This window comes from Hirundo rustica, chromosome 3 (genome assembly GCF_015227805.2).
Source record: "Hirundo rustica isolate bHirRus1 chromosome 3, bHirRus1.pri.v3, whole genome shotgun sequence".
Classification (NCBI taxonomy): Eukaryota; Metazoa; Chordata; class Aves; order Passeriformes; family Hirundinidae; genus Hirundo; species Hirundo rustica.
The window spans coordinates 22,439,888-22,460,498 of NC_053452.1; the positions used below are offsets into that span (position 1 = coordinate 22,439,888).

Sequence of the window (20,611 nt, forward strand, 5' to 3'; positions counted from 1 at the left end):
ACACCTAAAATAATCTCTGGTTTTGTCATCTCATTGGTAGCTTTCTTGCTTCCTGTATTATGAAAGTTATCATTAGATTAACTGTATTTAAGCTTCCTGTCTCACCAGGGCTTTTTCCATTATTTTTACAATCTCTTTCAGGAGGTACCAGTATCATGTTTCTGTAATAAAGGTTTCACTCAAATTATGGGGCTTTTTTTCCTGTTGTGTTTTCTAATTTTTTTCTGTCTCGACTTTTCTTACTTTGTCAGAAATATCTTTTCAAATCTGATACTTAACTAGGCTTGTTTTTTAATTTTAATTTAATGTCAGATGCTATTGTAATAATGTGCAGGCCGAGAAAGCATACTACAACTTCTGTTTGCAATTGGTATGCTAAATGGTAGAAAAAGCTCAAGAACCTCTTTAGTTGTATCACTACTTAGTCTTTGTCTTTTGGGGAAAGTGCTCTTGTCTAACAGGTGACCCTGCAATTGTGAACCCTGGCTGAGAAAATAAATAACTGAGATGCTCGGAGTCATTTTTGGCTCATCTAGGCTAGAAATTGAATATATAAATCTGGAAATACATAATGTTTCATATATTCTCTTACCATTAAGCATGAAATCTTGGCCAGTGAAAATAACAGACTTTCAGGATTTTTCATGTGCTCATTTGTTATCAAACCAAAAGGTAAACCTAGACCTGAAGTTTTAAAACAAAAAGCGGAGCTGAATTTTCAGAACAGTGACTCCTTCAGGTCAGTCCAACCTTAGATAGATCATGGGCAAACATTTTGCCATTGCTGTGAACCCTGCTCTACCTTCTACGTGTCCTTACGGTTAAGTCTCATTTCCCACTAATAGATGTCATTTGCTTGCTAGGGTGTATGTTTGCCTGTAGTGTTGGAGATTGCACTTCTAAGTGTAAGTGAAGGGGATGTGAAGGTCTTTAGGCTTGTCTTTATGTTTTACCTTTTTGAGTAACCTTTTTTTGGCTTTGCAAATGCAGCTGCTGTCTTGCCAATTGATGTTTCTTTGTGGATTTCATATCAAGTCTTGTGTTACGGCTGTAGAATATACACTAGATCCTTTTGTGTTGTTTTGTTTTCAGTTATATTACTGATTTTATGAGTTACCAGGATAATATTAGATTTTATCTTGTATTTTATTTTTGGGGATGCCAACTACTTTCTTGATTCATTGCAAGATAATTGATACCTACTATGTTCCATGACAATTTCTTTCTTTCTTTCTTTCTTTCTTTCTTTCTTTCTTTCTTTCTTTCTTTCTTTCTTTCTTTCTTTCTTTCTTTCTTTCTTTCTTTCTTTCTTTCTTTGATTCATTTATTGTATCATCTAGGCTGTCGCTGACTATGCACCTCTAGTGCATTTGGGAGAGTTTTGCCCAGTTTGATACCTGCATTCATGCTAATCCCCCAACTCAACTGTCTTTTTTCCTAAGTTTAGCAGCAGTGCTGTGGCATAAAATCTTGATCTTGCTTCATAATGATGCTTCTTCTTTATAGTAACTGTCATTTAATTTATTTGCTTCTAAAAGCTATGTATTACTTTGGTAAATGACATGTTTATATTTTGAATTTCTAGCCTATGACTGCAGTCCTTTGAGTAGCCCTTTCCCCTCTCTTGAAAGATCCTTTCATGCTCATCCTAATTGACTGCTTTCACTCATTTGCTGATGTTGTGCTCTTCATTTGAGCGTCATTGTCTTGGTGGCAATTAAACAAAAGCCCAATTAAGTCTCCCACTATACTGGGAAGCAGCTTGCCAGAATTTGACAGTACAACAAAGGACATTTCATTGACCAATTTCTTCAGAAGGAAATGTCTCAGTGGAGGTCTGTAAAGCAGCACATGTGATTTTAGACACTTTCCAGCTATCATTTTAAAATTATTTTAAATCTGTGACTGAGCCTTCTGCTCTGTTCCAAAGACGTGACTCAGAACACTACTTGTGTTGGAGAGCTAATTTCCATCCACTGACAACGTGAAAGCCCTCTAGAAACGTCTTATTTCCAAAGCAAGCAAAGGGAGACTAAGTAACCTCTTAGCTTCTTGCAGTATTTTTCAACACGGGGCTTATGATAAAAAGACAGGATTAAAATTTTTCTTTGTTTATCCAAAATATAAGCCTGTAAATCCCACTTAACTGAAGCCATTGTAGTTATTGCTCTTAATATTTTTGTTTCAGAAGCTGTAAATTGGAAGAGCCACTTTAGAACTGGAAAAAGAGGACTGAATTAGAACAATGTTTTCCAAACTGAGCCATGCATAGCTGTTGGCATTTGTTCTGCTGAGTAAAGTGGCTTGAAAAAGGAGAGGAAACACAAAAGATGAAGAGAAAAATGACCCAGAAGAGCCTGCTTTGACAGGACTCTAAGATATTCACAGGGCCACTGCCTTAATGCATGAAAACTTGTAAAATGTGTGAAAAGAGAATTTCAGTTGGGTCCCCAGGTCGGTCTCTCTCTTTTACTGTTAACTTTTTTATTTGAATGCCACAGCTCTGTATCACTGTATATAAAGACCAAGACAACAATTGTCAACAGTTCCAAGTATGTGTGTACACTATGATGTTTGATTTCCACCGAGCCATAAACACTCTTTGTCCTTTGCCTTTTACTAACTATTGGCTTGGCTATTCCTTGTGGACAGGAAAGCTGTGTTTAATGCTTTGTAAAGTGGCCATCAGTTCCTTGCTTTTATCTCTATTCAGCATAAATTATTTTCAGCAAGGCCACAGACACATTCTGGCCAAGATTTGCAGGTGCCCCTCGTGGAGAGCTATTTCAGGATAAAGGCTCAATCTTGCTGTGTCTTTCCTCCCCTTTCCTCTTTTCTTCTCTCCTTGAAGAATACTAATCCTGAATGATAGGAGCCCATGGCTGGTCTCCTCCCTCCTCCATGGCTCACTTCTGTTGTTGGTGGGGTTTTTTTGTCATTTTCAGAATTAACCCTCAACTGGATAGGCTGAAGCATATTCTTTTACCCTTAAGCTTGAAAACTTTGTGCGTGCTGCCATTGCAATATTTCTAAGGGGAAATTCAGCCCCTAATTATCAAATTAGATGCACATTCTGGTTCTTTGGCATGACTTTACTTCTGCCCATCTGTCAGGTTGGCACTCTGCCCTCTCAGAAAGTAGCTGACCAGTTTCAGCTGAGCAGAGGAGCCAACCAAAGATGGGTTAAGAGAGGCAGCCCGCAGAACACTTTATGTTCGGTTCCTCTTGCCAAAAGCTCTTCCTGTTTGCAAACAATGTCAGCTTAAGCCCATATGCTCCATTACATGGGATGACATCTGTGGAGACAGATGCAGGGATGGCAATACAAATGACATTTGATAAGGAAGGGCATATGTTATGAAACCAGACACCACTATGAGTTTAAGACCCTGCCTGAACTGCACGTGCATACAGAAAAATAGATTGCTTCTGCATTTCGGCGTGTGAGTGCACTCATCAGCCCCAGGGTTGGGCTTTTCAACTGCATCATTGTTCAAGGTTTGTGCTAGGTGTACTTGCGGTTTTGTGATTTGGTTGTTGCACATTATTAGCTGAGGTCAATATTTTGCTTCAGTACTCTTTGAATGGTGATGTGCATTAAGAGTCGAGTAGTTTGCACCCTGTAAAGAAGCTGGATAATGCCAGTGTATGGGGAGCCTGTTGTAGCCGAGGGTTCTGTTGTGAAATGTCTTTTTGAAGGATTTCAGTGTTACCTTCCAAAAATCAATTTCAGCATTTAAAAATTAATTACTTGTGTGTGAATTTTACATATCTGGGTAGAAGAGATGTAAAAACCTCGTCCTTTGGCACAGTCTTCTTGTCCCTTTGCTAGATTTTGCTTTTTCACCAGAGGTCACCTTTGTATCTAAAGCTACTCTTCCTCAAGCACCTCTACTTTTAGCACCTTTTTCTTGTTCTTCATTTTGCTAAGGCTGATGGAAAAAGTATCAAGCTTTCAGTAAATAGACTTTGTGTATAATCCATTTTAACAATTTGAAGAAAAGATTTACATTGAGGAAATACATTCTATTGGTTTAGAGCACAAACAAAAATAAAAAGATGCAGCATTTGAAATATATGCCTTATCAGCCGTAATTGAAGACTATATTTTAAATATTGGGCTGAATGGAAAATACACTTTTCGAAGAAGGTGAATGGGTACTGGCAAAGGCAATTCTTCCATTAAAAATAAAAATAACTTGTGCATAGGTATGCTTTTCATGTCCTTTTAATGGAGTTAGTATTTGTTGTTTACAAACATGAGAATGTTTTTGGTGCTTTTTCTGGCTTTTTGTTGAAAAACTTTTGCCCAAGTGACATAATGAATTTATTTATTCAGATAGTGTAGGACTGTAATAAATAGTTGTAGGCTACTTCTAATTTTTCATTCATTGAGATTTATTTTTGGAGCATTTCCTGGAATGGTGACGCTCTTCCCTTGGTAGCTTAAGGGCAATGTTATATTTGCTGGCTAAAAGACCTCCTAAAAATGTATATAGCTGTTAAAGGCTTGGGCCAAATGTGGCTTGTTGAATTTGTAGTGTTGTGGTGGGGAAACCCATCTGGAGGAAGAGGATTTCCTTAATCATAGTAATACAGTCACTTTCTCTGCAAAGCTTTTTTTCTGCACTTCCAAAAGGATAATTTCAATTCTAGATTGGGTTAAACAAAGGAATTCTCCAAAGCATTGAGGAGTGTTGGTTTCTCTGAGTGGGCTTCTTAAGAAACTTTAGCAGCTTATTTTCTTATACCTCTTGGTTGTTTTATCTGCAATAAAGGGTTAATAGTAATGATGATGATAATATCTGTTTTTTTATTCTCCCTGTCCCCTGAATTTTGCAAAGTATTTTTTCTGTATAGTCCAAGGTATTACTCAAGTTACACTCGTTAAGTCTTTCCATGAAGTGTCACCCTCCCAAAAGGTGAAAATAAATGCTTCCCTTTTTCCTTTCTAAATTGGTTTAGTAGCTGCAAAGTGTGATTCCTGATAACTGTATGTAGTAGATGAAGATTCAGTGCAAGTAAAAATGACTAAATTGTAGAGACTGTGTACTGGTATTTCTTTTCTCACTGTATTAAACTGCTAAAAATGGAGGGTTTTTTTGTAAAAGGAGCATTTTTATGTTAAATTGCCTGGATTTTGCAGAAACACAATGCTTCAGGTGCATTTAATGTCAGTGTTTTTTACACAATTTGCAGAAAAATTGATGTTACTTTGCAAGAGGTCAAGGATGCCCTTATAATTCCCTCGTAAAATTTTTTGGTCCAAAAAGCTTGGCTTTAGTCTGCAGTGCTTTGTCATCAATGAACCTCTCCGCAAGTACATCTACACGTACTTTTTCCATTGAAGGATGAAAAAGCTGTTTTATCTATTTGGTTACATGATGAATTGCATTAACTTATTGCTTATGCAAAGTAGCCAGTGGAAATGGCTTCAAGCTGGGCCAGTGGAGGTTCAGGTTGAACATCAGGAAAAATTTCTTTTACTGAAAGGTTGGGTAAGCATTGGGATGGGCAGGCCAGGGAAGTGGTGGAGTCACCATCCCTGGAAGTGGAAAGCACCTTGATGTGGCACTTCCTTACCTGACATGGTAGTGTTCAGTCAAAGATTGTATTTGATGATCTTGGAGGTCTTTTCCAGCCTTAATGATTCTGTGGTTCTCAGAGGTCTGCTGGGCAGAGGCAGTGCAAAAGCTGTTTTAGTGATCAGAATCTTCTCTTCTGTTGGGAATTGCTCTTCTTACCTCCTTGTGTTGCTGACGAGTTTTCAGTGTGTTGATTTTTTCATGTGCGCTCTGACATTTTGCTAGCCATAGGATCAGACTCTCCAGTCCAAGCCAACCTTGAGGGCTCTTCTGTTGCAGTTTTAGGGTCAGCACTCAGAGAGTTTTGGGGAAGTCTGTCACCTGGTGCTCCCAGCCCAGCAGCTGTGTGAGACTTCAAAGCTCTAGCCTGACACACTGGAGAAATAGTTTTGATTTACAGAAACTCTCCTGTCAGGGCTTATCAGAGAATTTAGATGTTGTGAACTTCCTTAGATAGACAATCTCCAGTAGTGATGGCTTGCTTTGAAAAGCCTGTTTGCTTGGCCCTCTGGAAAAATAGTGGCAGCTATCTTGGAAGGAGGTGTTGGACAATTCTGAGAGACCCCCATGACCAACTTGGGGATCAAAACAATTCTCTTTTAGAGAAACACTTGACAGAATTCCAAAACTTGAAGGCAGCCACATCTTGCTAACCAGATGCTCTATGAGTGCTGAATACATTGACAGCTGCCTGTAAGGGAAAAACAATGAGGTGTATAACTTGGTATTGTTTCGAAATGTGCTAAATTAAAATGCCAGGTCTACTCCAAATAGGTAGCACCATTGAATTTATATTTCTTTAAGGAAATAAAATAATGCTGGTGCCTGCATCGTAGTGGCTGAAGAATCAGGTAGAAGAACACTCTCAGAAAAAAGCAGTTTTCAGAGAATCTTGGAAATTCCATTCCCTTAATTACTTTCTTTAGAGAGACAATTTGCAGCTTATCTCATTTGTTGCAAGATTCAGAGTGGTTATGGTATTGCATATCTCTCCTAATGATATTAATCCTAACCATGATAACTAACGATATTAATCCTCTGATGCAAGTTTCCCACTACTGTGATCATTTGTGCACGGTGCTTTGGAGGCAGGGGAGAGAAAAATACCAGCAGCTAGATGTTACTCGGGGAACATGCAAGTTAAACACCTGACACCTGGTGAGTCACCCTCCAAGTATGTGTGATTGAACGATGGTTAACTGATTGCCGCAGTTAACCAAGACCAAATGTGTCTGAAATGTGAAACACGTTGTTTTTGAAGGTAGTAAGAAGTGCACTGTAAACACCCATAGTTTACAGACCTTGTTATAACTGTCTGCAACCCACTCCCCAAGTTGTCCTCAGAAACAGGTTTGTGCATTGTTTGTTGTTGCCAAACAAGTATTTCTAATGTTTTAATGCCCTTTGTAAACGTTGCTGTTAATTGTTTTCTAAGGCTCGAGGGGAATTGCTGCACCTGGTTGTTTTCTGCTTGATGCTTTTCTAATGATGTGACCTGCCCATTTAGAAGTTTCTGTGCTATCTTGACATAAAACTGTGTCCAGGAGCAAAATGCAAATGTTGAACCAGAATTTTTTTTACGGTCCACATGTTCACCATGACAAAGAAAGATTCAGTCTTCTGGTGCAGAGAGTAAGCAGGCACAAATCATGGTGAGGTATAGTCTGTGAAATACACGTGTCGGGAGCACACAGGGTAGGGACTGAAGAAGCTCTGTCCATCCAATGCACTAGCTAAAGGCACAGGTTCTTGTTCATCACAAAGATTCATTTAGTTCTCTTGGGTTCTCAAGGAGAACAGAATACCATCTAGGAAGCCTCAAACAACATTGTAAATGATGAATAATTTCAAAATGTGATTATGGTTGTAACGCTGCAGGATGCGGGCTGGGCCTGGGCACTGACAAACAGGCTCGTTGGAGAGGCAGAGTGCCACCTCACCTTCTGCAGCTGTGTGGTCACTGGCCATTAGTTGTACAAGCAGCTGGTTATTCAAGTGCTTAAATAGAGATCGAGGACCTTAATAGTAAATAGGTATTTGAATAATTGGTGCTCCTGGTTCAGTACTTAAGCCATGATTTACTGTTGCAGAAGCTGTCTGAGCAAACAGTAATGATACTATGGCTTAGGGGGAAAAAAAAAAAAAATCAGTGAAAATACAGTGAAATTCTGTGTTGGATTGACTGGCAGTAACTCATTGCTGGAATGCAAAACAGGAGTCCAAAATTAGTTAAATGTTTATAGATGGATTATTGAAATGATGAAGCTGTTTGGAATGTCAGGTTTTGAAACAGCTAATCCAGGGCAGTGCTTATGTTTTGATAGTTTTGTGGATGCTTTTGTATCTTTGGAAGGAGTTATGACCATTGTTTCTGGTATTGTACATACTTAGCGCACAAGCTTTTAGTAAATTACCATTGTTAGACTTGCATCTTGTTAAACAAACATAGATTGAAACAGATTCTGTGCTGTAAAAACAACCGCTTGCAAGCCAACTTCTTTGTGCATGTGGGTTATGTATCATTTCCCCTCAGGAATTAACAACATACCTTGAACTTCACTTTTTAAATTGATTGAAAGAGAAAGCCTTGCACAGAGAAGAATAAAAACTCTCAGACTCTAATCTCTTAATCTCCATAAAATGCTTGAATGTTTAGCTTTGATAATATATGAAACAAATCTGGTGGTCTGTAACATTTCTGATGTGCATTTCTCTTTTTTTGCAGAAAAAAAAAAAATCAAAGCAGATAGAAAACAATGAAACAGATGGGTTAGTGTTGGCGAGAGTTAGCCCTCAAGCATGAAGAAATTCCATACCCCTAACTCTCTCTTCTACTATGCTGGTGCAAAGTCATCTTGGTGGCCCAGTAATTCCTTTGCCAATGTTAGTTTTCTTGCCAGCGAGATCACCATGTACCCTGTGGACTTCTGTGTTAGGTTTTTAGGTGCTAGAGAAGAGACTATCGAGGTGTAATATCAAGGAATGGAACTTTTTGGCTCACAGCCTTTTGTGCCTGGAGGCTGCTGAAAAATATGTGGAGCTTTTCTCATGCTTGGGATCAGGAGCTGGTTGAAATTCAAAATCGGATAACTGAGATGAGAAGGTGCACATAGCAGCCTCAGCTCTAGCACAGCTTTTCCAGCCAAAGAAACAGCTTTACAGGATTAGTGTGTGCAAGGGAGAGGAAGTTTTTTCAATCTGTTTTCTTATATACATTTTTTTTTAAAGGGAGATACTTCTTGGGGTCCTGCAGTATCCAAACTGGAGCTTACTTCCCTCTCACCTTTCTCCAGGGGAGCAGGAGAGAACTGAGCCCTGGTTTTGGCACATCCTCACAGGTGAGATGATCTCCAAACATGTTGTAACTATTCTGCTATAATTAGTCCTAATGCAAGGAGGTTCATCTTCTGGTTTTTAAGTCTCTAGGGCTGGAAGAATGTTTTGTTGTTGTTGTTGAGGATTGGGGGTTTTTTAGTAGGTGCAGTGGTTTCATCTTCCCATTGTACCTCATACAACTAGCATGTTGTGGTTATCTAAATGTAGGCAAAATATACATGTTTTAGAAGTGCTTTTAGCTCTTAAAGTAGAAATCTGTCCTTTGTACTGAACCACTCGGCCCTTAAGTTTTTCCTCACTTTTGGGATCTTATACTGGGATTTAAAAAAAAAAAACAACCCCCCAAAAAATGCTTCAGAGGAGAATTGTCTGTCTGAAAAGCCTGCTCCAGAAATGCTTGCAGGACCTAATCAGAATACGAAACAAAGAAAATACTGGCACTACACGATGTGTGGATGAGATTGGCAGGAAACTGGACCATAGTTAACTTCACTCATGTGTACTGAAAACACATCGAACCCCACACCCACGTTGTTGGTCTTAGTCTTTAAAGTTTTGTTGGCAAAGCTCTTCCTTTTATGAGTGGGAAAACAACTCATACCCACAGCAGACACAGTTATGCTGGCAAGAAGCTCAGTGTAGCCTCTGCCAGTTGAATGAAATCCTCTGACGTGTGTATTTTATTCCATTCGAGGAAGAGCCTTGGCTGCCTCTTCCCTACCTCCTCGTACTTTTCCTTTTTTCCCAGCCCAGCAGAAGCTGCTTCTCTTCTAGTGGGAATTGCAGTGATAACACTGCCTGGTGCAGTCCCTTTTAAGTGCTGGTAAACCATTAGAAGCAGCTGCTGTCATCTTGGATCTTAATTTGTTTCAGTAGGTAAAGAGAAAAATGCTATCAGAGGAGACAGAGAGATCACTTGGAGGCAGAAATTGCACAAGAAAATATTGTCAGGAGTACCAAAGCATCTGATGAGATTCCTTGGGACTTCTCAACCTTAGTGCACCGTCTTCACTTTCTCAATGACATGGTTTTGTCTGGAGGCAGCAGTAAACCACCAGTATCCTGGTGTGACAGGAAAAGATCTTGGGGATCTAGGACTCCCAAGGCTGTCAACTGACTGATGCAAGCTATCACCAAGTGGAAGCTACAGTTTTGGAGTGATTTTTTAAATTGTTTATTTGTTTTCTTTTTCTAAGAAGGAAAAGTTGCATGGTTTGGTTTTTTGGGTGGGTTTTTTTTTTTTTTTTTTTTTTTTTGCACACCACCAGCTGCTCATGGAAGATAAGAAATTGCAGCAGCCAAAGCTTTAGATTTATTGCTGTGGCCAATTTCCTGTTATTTTTAATAGGATACGGCCCCTCCACTTCTAAACTCATGAGCTGTATCAAAGGGACTGTATCGTGTTTCAAACCACTCTGTCCGGTCCTGAACAGGGTTCTGGCTTCCTATGCAATGTTATAGCTGGTTCAGGTATTTTTTTGTCTGCGTGTGCATCCATGGACGAGTTTCAACTCCCCGTTATGGGGATTTTTAGGAACCTTTGGTTTGTTTTCAAGTCATATTGTTTGAAAAGAAGGATTTGTGTCGAGGTTTGCTCAGCACAGGGAGTGGGAAGCAAGGAGTACCTGGTTGTCAGGGCACTTCTGGCTCAGCATGGGTCACTGCTTGGGTCGGAAATTAGGGAATTCCTGGCTGGCTGCTGTGAGAAAGATTCAGCCTCTTCACAGTGCCTGAGTGGCTGGAGCAGGGGGAGGAAGTCTGGCTGGTAAACCTTCAGCAGATAAAATTTGGTGTAAAAAACAAGGTTTTAAAAGAGGGAAATATTTTGTGTACCACTGTTTTCTCTTGATTAATTTTATTTGGATTATTTTGGCTATTTTAATTCAAAAACATTTTGAACATTGTAAGTAGTCTAAATATCCCAGTGTTCTCATATGTGATAAAAATAAGGAAACAGACAATTGAGTCAGGCACCAACAAAGAACCGCAGAGGGAGTTAAAGGAGCGAGATCTGTTAGTCTGTATTTTAAAAGGACTTTGAGATGGGAGTGCTAGTGCCCTGCATGGGATCCCGCATAACTCACTGGATTTATGCAATGCAGTGGTAATTTGGCAAGCTAAATTTGTAACTGTAATTGTTCAGTGTCTATTTCTAGACTTTATAGTAAATTTCAAAAATGCCCTTTAAAAAATGCCTTTTGTTTTTCTGTTGGCCTTGGGTGGTTACTTTGTCCTTAGACCATCTACGTAAAGTTTAGTATTAATGAACAATGAGGTTAATTTTAGTTATGTGTATTTTAATGTTTGGGTTTTTTAACCAAGATAATTGAATTGCAAATTGGGTTAAATAGGAGGTGCTCTTCTGGACAATATTTTATTGTATTTAAGGCCACAGAGATATATTTCTTAGGATTTAGCATTATCAATGTCTCAGTTTGAACACTGAATTTGTTTTCATCTTTAGGAAGTCGTAAGCCCTGTCATACTTTTGACATCATGATAACTCAATTATTTTTTCTTTCTCTGTCCTCCTGGATACTATTCTTTTTTATTCTGTTAATGATATCGTTAACAAACAAAACAAAGCATTTAGGATCGTCCCAAGATTGCAAATTTGATTTCTGATTGGTGAAATCATGCAGGGAGTTTCTAGGAGCAAGAGCTGGGGAAAGAAAACAAAGGTAATTTTTAAGCTCAGATGACCTGGAAAGTTTAAATAGGATTCAGTATGCCTTGAGGACTGGTAAACTTCTGTCCAATAATTCTGGACAAAAAAAATCAGAAATGCAAGGCAGGCTTCAATTCTGAAGGTGAGATAGCAATATTTATTTTCTTGGATCCTAGTTTACAGTATATTTAAAGAATGAAAGTGTTTTATAAATTGCATAACACAACCTGAAGGTATATCTGAATCACAGTGCTTGTTCATAGTTGAAATTAGCTAGCTAACTCACTTGCTAATTAGACAGTTTGTAATTCTAAGGAATAAATTTTTCTGGTACTGGAAATTAGTGAGTTTTACCTTGGAGACTGCTGCTACCTTTAGCAGCTACCTAAGGTATAGGGATGTATAAATAGAGGGACTTTGCTGTATCTTGGTTTTAGCATGAATTTTTCAGCACTAGCACTCCATTTTTAAGGAGAATCTGGCCTTTTGCCCCCAAAACCATAACATCCATGGGTTTTACCCATTTTCTCTTTTTAGATGCCTGCCTTTGTTGTTTTGCCTCTTAATTAAAGCACACTGGTTCTGTACAAACATAGCTATTTTTCTTTATACTACTTTACATTTCACATACGGGCTTTTACTGGTTTGTAGTGGCACAAACTGTAGTATGTGATGAACATGTGCTTGCATGCAATTAAACCATCTACCTCTCCATCTCTATCTACTTCAGATTATGGGAGGAAAAAATGCCCAGTCGGGTTTCTGAAGAGTTCTGGCCAAATTCTGTAACCCAAAACCACAGCAACTTTGGCAAATAAAGTGTGTAAGTTACAAGCAGACATTAGAGTTGCTTTTATGGAACCCTCATAATGCCAATCTCTGTGCTTGCCAACACGACGCGGGGCTTGACAACGGCCGCAAAGGCTCTAAAGGCGTCAACCTTCCCAAAGCTTTTCCACTGGAGAAAATGTAGTGTGTCAAGCTGGCAGTAAGATGTGATGGCTTTAACTGGGGCCTGTCCATTTCAGATGCAGAGCCCACAAAAGCTTTCTTTTCTCATGGGCACTTGCCCAACCCAATCTTTACTATGCCCTGTGCACGTCACGTATTGTCATAGCTCCTTTCCGTAAGACTTGAAATAGCTGTTTCTTTCTTACCATTTTTCCCCCCTGGTGCTGGAGCAGGAGAATTGTTTGTCTTTCTAAAATTAGATATCCATGGATACATATAATATTTTTCTCTGTTTGAACTTGCCAGTTTAAATTGTACATGGAAAAGAAAAGTGTGTTCCACTACAGGAAGTCTGCATGTTGTATCCTTCATTTGCAGGAGAATAAAATGTCAAATGGGTTATTTAACTCTTAGTTCTGTAGAAGGAAAACAAGACTTATAAATGCTCCTTTATACTGATGTCTATAGCCAGACTCTTCCTCTGGTTTCATTGTGGGGTATTCAGGGTACCACTCTGTGAAGGGAAGCTAACTATATATGGGATACAGCTAAGGCACATAATTTTTATACTACTTGAGAGCTTTAATATAAATCCTGTCTTTCTCCAGCTGAAAGAAGGTGTTGAAACCTCCTCAGCTGTGTGGACCATTATTCAGTTTAGGTGTGCTTGCTTCAACATCTCCCTTCTTTTCTCAAGATCACAGATAAACTTGTCTCATTGTCAATTTCTTAAGATTCCACAGGTAGCTGTAGTGGAAGAAAATTATGTAGTACATTATTACTTTTCTTGTCTATGAAAGTTGCTAATTTTGTTTTCTAGAACCATTTAAGAAGCACAAGGACTGTCCTGAGGAAAAGCAAAGTGAGAAACTGGGAGGCTATTTGATGTCTAGGGTGGCAGGCAGGCTTGATTCCAGAATGGGATAATTCATCTTTCTGACTTTTTGAAACTGCTGTAATATTTGTGTACCGATGAGAAAAATGTACACTTCTCACATCTGTGAGGTACAAGAATGATAGCAATATGCAAACGTGAACTTATTTTCATGGGATGGTTTAATTGCTCTCATCTCTTGTCTTATGTAATAGTGCACATAAAAGGATGAGCCTCACTCTTGAGAATGGGTGGTGAGTAGTTACATTGGACCTCTCTACTGAAGGAGCTAAAACATAAATTAGGATTGAGGAGGTTTCTAGATTTCTTTCTGATCAGTAATATATGACCCATATTTTTGTGCATTTTTTTTTTATTTTATTTTTAGAACATGAGTTAGATGAGTTAGAGTTGCTTTTTACTGGCTCTCTGAAAAAAAAAAAAAAAAGAATTTTGATTGTAGTGGGGAAAAGTGCAGTCTGAATTGGCAAAGGAGTTTAGAAGAAGAATCGTCTTCTGAATTATGTATATGAAATTCATGCCACTCACTGTTTTACTTCTTCAGAACACTTTTAAAACTTATAAAAATTGGCCAACCTCTGGAAAGTTTTTTTCCCCCTTTTCTATCTGCACTGAAAAATATTTTCTCTGCATTCTTTGCTTATCTCTACCATTCTTTTTTCTTTTTCTCCCTACTCTCTCTCCACTTTATGCCAAAGAGAAGGGTTTTTTCCCCCCTCTGCAAATGAAATTCTCACTCTAACTTAAAACTATCTAAATAAATGGTGTCTGGGTTGTTTTCCTAGTGTCGGCCTGAGTACTTTCATAAGTCGTAGTAGTGAAGGGGTGCTATTTGAGTCTTACTTATATACCAGTGATCTGAAAAAGTTCCAGCAATATGAACTTGGTCTTTTGGCTCTACTAGTTTATTTTTTGAATTGCCCTTGTGAAAACATGGTAGTAGGTTTCATGCTGTCCTTGTCACTGTCAGAAGACACATATTTGCCAGTATATACATCCTACTGCCAGTTAAAATGTTTGGTTTTCTGGAGTGTTTAGAGATAGAAACAAAGGATTTTGAAATTTGTCCATCACAACTATCAGTTTAGCTTTTTTTCAAAAACACACCTTTTTTTTGCATACTCTTTTTTGATATAATCATAATGCTTATGCTTGGATATTTTGCAGCATTCGTTTTCTAATTGAATTCTAGGCTCTGTGATTCTAATAGCTTCATATTATTTTTGGCATGAACTGTAATATTAAGGGTCAGCTATTTTTTTACTTTGGCAAGTTTATATATAAAAGCTTAGGAAAAGGACTGAAAAATCTATCAGCTTCATTTGGGGTATGTAATCAATGGTTGCCAATGAAAACTGATGTTATGAAATACCATAAGGATAGGATCATATTCCCCTCAAATCTTCTTGGCTTGTGTCCAAAGAGAAACCTGAAGGTGTATGAGTATTAATTAAGCACAGTGTTAACGTTTCTTGTTTCCAGAAACTTTATAAAAATAGCCAGGTATAATAAAAATAAATTCCTTTTTCTTAGGAGAATATCTGGAATGTGACATGCCAGTATATGACTTTGAACTCTAGCCCTACTGAAAAATGGAGGTTGTTTTGAAGACAGCCCTTCAGAAGGATTCTCCTATTTATGCTATGTGAGTGCCTGCGTTATATTTAGGCACTGAAAATGCTTTTGGACTGAGTGTCCTGTATTCTGCAGTGGGGGAGTGGCTGGGGAGGATATGAGCTGTTCTGTCTTTCACAAGGATTCTTAAAACTCTTTTCCAGTGATCCTGTTCCCCCTTAGAGAGTCATGGCTGAACTGTGCTGCCTCCAGCCCCCCTCCCAGAAGAGCAGGTTTTAAACCCTCCTTGCACTGAAGGCAGTGGTTTGTACTGCAACCACAGCTTTTGTTTAGCTGAAGGGGAACACTTCATTTCTGTCACAATTGGGGTGGTTGCCTTCCAAACCAAAGCAAGGCAGCATCACTTCTTCATGTTGTCTATCTACTGTGTGGCAAGCTTGATTTCATCTTTTTTTACCTTCTTGAATAGATCCAGTAAGAAGTTGGAAATGGAGAATTAAAGGTCTTGAGTCATTATAGTCTATCACTATAAAGAGGAATGAGCAGAGCTGGTGTTATCTCTGAATCACACTTCACAGTGATAGACAATAAATTGCAGAAATTTCTCATTCCTTACTCTGCATGATCTTTGTAATGGCTTTATCTGTCACTTCATCCCTGGCATTCATTCTGTAAATAATTACCCTGAGACCCTTTGGTCTTTAGTAACTCTCTCAAAAGCACAACTAATCATAAAACTGGCCTGGTTTTTTTTATAAAAAAGGCAGGCCAGTTAATTCTTGGCAAGTTTGACGCAGAACTTCGCATCTGCAAATGGGAACGCTGAACTTTAGCAGCAATAAATAAATAGCTTGGGTGGAATTGCTGGTGTCTCGTGTGCAGTAGATATTGCTGTGAGATAGCATCAGGCGTGGTTTGGTCTGCTCCACTTTTTTCATCAAATACAGCAACTTTCTATTCCATGATTACAGGAATTCATGTTAGCACGGGCTTGTCTTTGTGGTAAATTGTTGAATGAAATGCACACTCGTGTCACATCTTGGCTATTTCATTTCTGTTCAGCCTGTAGAGCAGCCTTCACCTTGCACTGGCTCTAGAAAGGCTGAAGTTGGAGACTTGTCTCACGCCCACACTGTGTTGGTACAGGCTGTTTGATTTCCCAGGAGTGGTGGCCACACTTAACAGCACTTCAGGAGGCTTGAGTGTCTTCACAACTGCCAAGGACAGATTTTACTTACTTTTGGTAAAGGCAATCACTACATCCTTGCCTACTTGCAACAGAACTAGGAATTAAGAAATTTAATTTCCTTTTTCTTCAAAGTGGATGGGAATATGAGGTTTCTTGCTATCCCTCTTGCAGTTTATGGGCTTGCTGTGCTAAATCATTCAGCTCCTTTAAGACATGAGTGCAATCTGTAGTCCATGTTGACATTAAGCCACAGAGGAATATGAATATCAGGCTTCAAGTAAGAGAAATGAAATGCTTCCAGTGTGCTAACCAGGACCAGGATTACAGGGAGGGCTGGACCATATGGGCTTTTCCCACTTTTTATTTTTGTTCCTTGTTTCTTCTCTTGCTTTTCTCTGTGTTGCAGTTAAATTGGGTGTAAGTCTTAGGGATACCTCATCATCGTAGACTTCTGCAAATCAGCTCATGTGATAACAGATAACTTGATTCATACAGGGCGACTATTTAAATATTATTTATTTTACTCCACCTTCTTCTCTTTTAGTGTTTAGGTTTTGTACTTAGAAGAAAATAAACTTACATAACCTATATATAGTATTTTTCTTTGCCTGCAGAACTTCAGTGGCCACTGCAGTGCATCCAGTGGATCAAAGGCCTATTTGTGCCACTTTGATATGAACGCACAATAAATACACCTACCTGTGGTTGCATAGAAGGTGTTTTGATTTTGTGCAAGTAGTGCTTAGATCCAGGCTATTTTAATAAATTGTGCAATTTAAATTTAGAGTAACCTTGCTTCTTTTCATTTGAGAACTAAAAGTCAGACTAAATCCTGTGCTTCAAAGCTGAATTACTTGCAAAAACAGCAAAACAAGAAAATGTTAATGTTCTGTTTTGATGGTTTTATCTCTCTCCATTTTAATATACAAAGTCTTCATTTGAATATATAAAGTCTACTGCAGGAATTACAGAGGGTCACAAGCTCACAAGTCAATTTTGACCTTTATTGCTCCAATCGTATGCTAAAATGTTAACATAAAAATAGATTTATCTGAGCAAGAAATAGAGATGGTTCATTTAAAAAAAGATTTTCTTTTCAGCTCATGACAAAGTAAAATTTTCTGCAAAGCAGTTTTTCACTCTGAAGTGTTACAAAGCAACTGTTTTCTCTAACAGGGGTGGTTAACAAGAATCAGGCTATAATCTCATTATAAGCTGATAACCTCAGATATGATTCCAAATAAAGCTATCACCATATGTTAAAGGGTGAGGATTTTTTGCAGATCTGTGGTGAAAGGTTGTAAAGTGACTATCAAAGTACTGTTTAGAAAGGTGAACAAAGAATGACATGCCACAGTTTTTAGAATTTATTACAGTGGGTTTGTGTATAAAGCTGCAGCATGTATTTTGCACTCCAAAACTAATACAATTTTACTAGCCTTCAGCACAAAGCTGTTCTCTTGAGTAGAATTAATGACAAATAATATGTTAGAGGAAATAAACAGCCAGTCTAAACCAATCTATTATAGCACTACTGCAAACTTAAAAAGGAAAATTTTACTTTTGTACAATGAAAAAATATACGGTTCCAGTTGGTACAATTTCTCCCTTTTATCAACATAATTAGCAACACTTTTTGGAATGATGTGGAAGTAAACTCCTGACTTTTCCTTCAAGCTCATTTGAAACCTTTTGGAAAACATAGCAGTGCAGAAGGATTAATGCTGATGGCTGAAGTAGTGTTTAAGGTGTAGGAGTTTTTGTGTTAAAAACTATTAGAAAATAAGAAGAAATTCGTTATTCATAGTATCTCAGTTACTATGTGCTATCCAGCGCTGTGATTCCCAGGTAATTGTTTCCAAATCTTGTTTATCAATATGATCTGCCACAGAGATGAAGGAAGAATGCAGGGGGCTGCTCACAGAGAGGGGCTCTTTTGTAGCCTTGTAATTCTGAGACACCGGTCAAAGAAGTCAATCACTTCAAAGAAGGTTCCCCCCCAGCCTCCCCCTTTTTGGCCATAAATCTTACTTCTAAGTATTTTGACTGTTTCAGTCTAGTGTTTAAGCCCACACAGTGGGCACTGGAAAATAATCCTGTAATACAGAAAGAAAAGTACCATTAACTCATTTCCGGCAGCTATTCTCTATTTCAGATGAGGTGTTTTGCTGTTGAAACAAACGCAGTTATTCACAGGCTGTGGCTGTGTGATTTACATCGGGGCCTATATTCAGTAAAGATAACAGATTTGCTTCCTTCGCGCATGTGCCCACAATATAATCCTCCTTTGATACAACTTGAAGGAATTTTTTCAGCATTTACGAATGCATTGATGTTTTAATGCATTAAGTAGTGGAGAGGCTTTTTTCCATGCAAGTTCAAAAGTTCATGTTATGATCTTGTGTGGAGTATCTACTTGTGTAGCTAGATGTGCCTGGTGGTGGTTTGGGATTGACAGTGTGCATGCCTTTTTAACTTTATTTTTCTTCTCTCTCCCTCTCTTCTTTTTCCTTCACCCTGTCACTCTTGGCTCTCATTGCCTACCTGCGGCCACTTCTCCATTGCAGTGCCTCTGCTCATTACCTAGTACTGAATGGGACTAATTGAGCCTCTCCAGGAGAGCAGACCATTGTTCTAAACTTCAAGAAACCGAACAAAGTTTTATTCTTACTGCGAGTCTGCAGGCATGGGTCTCGCTTCACTTGGTGCCAGTCTCGTTACAGACATCAGTGGGAGCAGGACTGGATTTTGTTCCTGTAAGGAGAAGGGCAGCTTGGCAGTTTAGAGTGGCATTGTTAACATCTGAGATGTTGCAAATTCAGTGTTTCTTGTTGATCCTTCCCCTCTCCCCCAGCTGTAAATACTAAGAAAATATTTTCTTTCCTGATGGGCCGAGGAATCCACGTATGTTGCAACCTCCTTATGTGAAACAAATACCTTTTTGTCTTTTGCCAGAGTTGGAAGTAATCTGATGCATTTTGGAAATCTGTAGCTATAACCCAGGTTTTCCTCGTTTCTGTTTATTTGAAAGACATTACAATCTTCCATATACAGATAGATAGATATTTTAAAAAATGAAGAAGAATGGAAGGTACACAAGCATCACCACTAAGCAGAAATTGTAAAAATTCACTTGTGTGTAACCCATTTTAAAATCAGAAGAAGGCAGGAGCAGAAATATCACACCTTAATTAAATGCATAAGACCGTATTTTGCTGCAGCAGCACACCTCCCCAGCAGGATCTCAGCTGAGAGCAGCACTGTCTGAGGCCAGGTAGGCAGCTTCCAGTCTATCTGACATCAGAGCCAAGTTATGAGCTGCAGGCAGACCTTTCGGTCTCCCGAGCAGTGTGGCTATTTGCTTCCTAATTTCCGAGCACTCTCCTGTAATTGCTCCATTGTGAAATCCCAGGACAGAAGTGGAACTGCAGCCACCTCTTGAAGACAGATATTTTTTCATTAAAGCAGGATAGGTGATGTTTGAAGTTTTGTGTCTTTGCTTTTAATTAAGTTTTTATTGCATTATTTAAAATTATACACCAGCTGGCACCAGTTTGTTCCAGTAGATGTTTAACTAGTGAGAATGCTCTGGGGTGTATCATTTTACCCCCTGTCTGATACTTGGATCTGTTAGAGCTCTTGATTCTGCTCTTCATGTTATCCTGTGTTTAGAGCTTCTTAGTTTTACTCGGGTCTTCCTTTGTAACACGAGAGAACAATGAAACATGCTGTAAGAAGTTTTTCAGTGGTTTTTACCAAGCGTATCATTCATTGTTTTTATAATGTTTTTGCATGCCCGTCAATCACATTTAGGAGGAAACGTAACCTCTTAAAAATCACTGTAGCTCCAGCAAGTCTGAAGGAGTCAAAAACCTTCAGAAAGCTAACTAACTAGGAGGAAAAGTAAATGGTATCAATGCTATGTTGCTGCTGATTGTAGCCAGTAGGTGTAAAATGGCGACAAAAGGTGAAGAACCCTGTCAAATATTTTCAGACATTTTTAAGTCATTTGATTATAATGGATTTTAAATAGTTGACTGTTACAATAATGGTTAGGCTTTCCTGACCTTTGATTGCTAGAAAGTGCTCAGTGAAAATTTAGGCTACAGGACCTTGTGCCTTTCCTGAAGGGTGGCACTTACAGACCAATTGTACCAGGTCTAAAAGAAGGATGTGCCAAAATACCAGAATGCTGGTCCTGGTCTTGCTTCTCCTCTTCTGAATGGCTTGTCCCATGCAGAAAACATAACACATAGAGATGTTGCAATATTAACTCCTCTTATAGAGGTTCAATTATGCAATGCTATATTTTGGAGGGGGTAAGGAAGAAAAAAAAAAAAATAGTGCAACTTGAATCACCCGGTTATTTCAGATAAAGCAACTTTGATTCCAACATAGCTTTGTAATGTAGG

General features: G+C 38.6%; 1 protein-coding gene across 6 annotated transcripts in view; it reads left to right on the forward strand.

Moving 5' to 3' along the window:
• The window catches only part of PTPN14 (protein tyrosine phosphatase non-receptor type 14), a 110,227-nt gene that overhangs the window by 11,212 nt on the left and 78,404 nt on the right, over positions 1 to 20,611 (forward strand). For 2 of the 6 annotated variants that reach the window (XM_040057470.1, XM_040057469.2), the window contains one exon: positions 8,814 to 8,923. The exons of 2 other annotated variants lie outside the window; for them this stretch is intronic. The gene's annotated coding sequence lies outside the window, so the exon portion shown is untranslated. Of the gene's footprint in view, positions 1 to 3,476; positions 3,499 to 8,813; positions 8,924 to 20,611 lie in introns of those variants that run through there. 2 more of the 6 variants (XM_040057471.2, XM_040057475.2) reach the window with 2 other exon arrangements.